This window comes from Echinococcus granulosus, assembly GCF_000524195.1.
Source record: "Echinococcus granulosus chromosome Unknown EG_S00241, whole genome shotgun sequence".
Classification (NCBI taxonomy): Eukaryota; Metazoa; Platyhelminthes; class Cestoda; order Cyclophyllidea; family Taeniidae; genus Echinococcus; species Echinococcus granulosus.
The window spans coordinates 36884-39658 of record NW_020170621.1 but is presented as its reverse complement, the minus strand read 5'-3'; positions in this window follow the sequence as shown (position 1 = coordinate 39658).

The following is a 2775-nucleotide window of genomic DNA, read 5'->3' as shown; positions in this document are numbered from 1 at the left end:
GGATTCAATTCAAGAATAATTGTAGCGAATGCAATTTCGAAACAAAAAAAATTGGTTGCAACAACCAATCAGAGGATCACTCTCCTACCGGTAGAGGTATCTCTTTTATAGTAAAGTAGGCCACTGTTGCAGACAGATATTGACATTTAAAGAGGCAGAATCCATTAAAAGTTCCGGAAGTTAAAAATTCAGCTTTCTCTTTAGTTATGCTAAAGTCTTCTTACCACTGTAGCTATAAGATTTTGCATTTACACTACCAGTACTCCACGGTGATATTACTCTAAGACTGTTACAACCGGCGCCCTGGTCAGAGAAACAATTTCCAATTTTCAATGTTTTGCGCAGTGCTTGGGGTGTGTAGTAAGCTATTTAAGACATATTGGTTGATATTTTTCGGATTTATTAAACACAAGAACCCGTTGCACAGGCTGCATGCATTGAAAATAGGTTTATGAACAAAGGGCAAAGACCTACCGACCAGTCACATGGAATGCCGCTCAGCCTATCAAAATGGTCTGACTGCGGCTCATAGGAGAAACACATTTCTAGTTTGACAATGAGGCGAAAGGTGCTAGGTTTAGTCAGTGCTTTAATTGTTTGCGCCTCCTCTGAGTTTGTAGTTCTGAGCAATACAATCTACAGTTCCCAAGTACAGCCGCAAGTGCTTGCCCTGCCTCTGGCTTCATGCATAAAGATATGTGAATTGTCAACGTGCATTGTTGCTGTTTTTGTTAAAAATGAGGTGAGTTAATGTAATGGATGGTTTAAAATTTTGAATGGTAATGTTTAACTCATTCGCCTAAACTCGATTTCGGAAAACGAAGGGGGTGATTTCTTTTAATAAAGCAAATGGGCAAATTTTGTGCCTTTCCTTTTTGAACTAGAAAGCATTTAATACAGCAAGTACAAGAGTGAGTAAAAAATACGTTGTGACCCATTTGACTCGATTAAATTAAAGATATCCTAAACAGACTCAAATAGGTTTATGGATTTACCGTAAATAAAGTGATTTTGAATGGATATATGCAGCTCAGACTACTAATTCTAGGTCCTTAAGTCTTCTAAAGTTATTATATTAGAAATTGGATAAATGTCTAGTAAGCAAGGTACAAATGTTTTTCAACATTTCGGTTAATTATTTTATTCCCATTAAAACGGAAGCTATTTGAACTTCTGTATATTAAGCAGCTTCCGTCCCTCGACAAATTAATTGACTGACTTCTACTACTTAAAAGCTATAATTAAAGAAAAAGGGTGAATAAATATGGTTAATCTCTAATCGAAAAGCTTCCACGACTTGTTTTGTACATTTGTAAGGCTTAGATATCAGCTTCAGTACTACAATTGACATTCTGCTAGGCTGAAAAGAATTTTGGGCATTTAAGTAAATGCCAGCTTTGTAGATAAAGATTTAGGTCAAAAGCAAAAATGATGTTATTAGATCCACGATTTCTCATAACTCCCCAACATATTTTTGAGCATTAAGTTTTGCCCTTTTGGTACAATATTTACCTATCTTCTCAACCTGACTCTTCTGCCGCTAAGCTAATCACCACAAATAACAGATAACTCTGATTGATACATTCTACCGCACTACCCCTTCCACTCAGGTGATGCCAACGCATTGATCAATTCGTGAGATACTGCAGTGTTACCATCAAGGCTCTCTATTCTTCTCTTACAATTCCACCATAACTTGCATTGCATTTCCTCTCTTTCATTTCTATTTTTTTCAGAGGCGGCGTCTACACCTTACCCAGACAAGGAGCTCTTAACAAAGCAAGCAAAATGAACTCAAATAAGCAATTCGGTCTTGACTACTTTGCTGACGACTAACTTGTGAGTGGAGGCAATTTAAGGAGGAAAGGGTGGAAGTGTGAAAGCACACAGTTTGATGTACTTTTAGGAGTTTCCTTTTGCCTTTAACCACCACGCCATATATCCACACTGGTAGCGGGACAACAGGTCACATGTCCATGAAAAGATTGAGGAGTGAGTTCGAGTTTTTCGTCTCCTTTGACAGGACATTTTAATCATCAATCCACGTCGATGCATCACACTGTCGCCCATTTGCTATCCTGAAGAAGGGTTGGTGGATTGACTTGTACCACAAAATGTGGTAATGCCGCTGTAGCATCAGTTAGTATCCTCCTTCCTGGTTTGACTTTAAACCCCCCTTACAGATAAACCACCACTTTGTACGTGATTGTGTCCGAGATATATAATGCAGAGATTACATTTTCGTAAGCTCAAGCATTACCTAAGCTGTGTCAATTTTAAGGGAGAACGTGACAAGAACTAAGGATCCACTAGCTTACTAACAGTTAATAATATTATTACATACCTCCATCGTTTGCAGTGCCTCAAATTGGTTGAGTGTGCGATTGTGGATGGTGTAGGTCCCTATGCCTTTAAGGATCTACCAAGGATTTGAAGCATTGCTTTCCCTTGCCACTTTATTTTGGATAGAAGTCGCGAATTTTTATGGCTTCTCCAACTGACGCACTTGTGTCAACACGATCCGCCTTGCCGGTGCTCTTCACGCAGCAATTGGTTGTGATCGCATTAGCGATGCGCCCTCTACAGTAATTGATAGTACACACTTCCTCTTCTGCCAATCACCTTCGCACTCCATTCTGTGGTAGTCAAGATGGAAATGGCTGGACAGGTGAAATTTGCTTTGCTCCACACGACAAACAACCGTTAAATTTCACGTCAAGCTAATGCTCGCCACTTGTGGCCACGCAACCGATAAACCACACGTGATATTTGAAC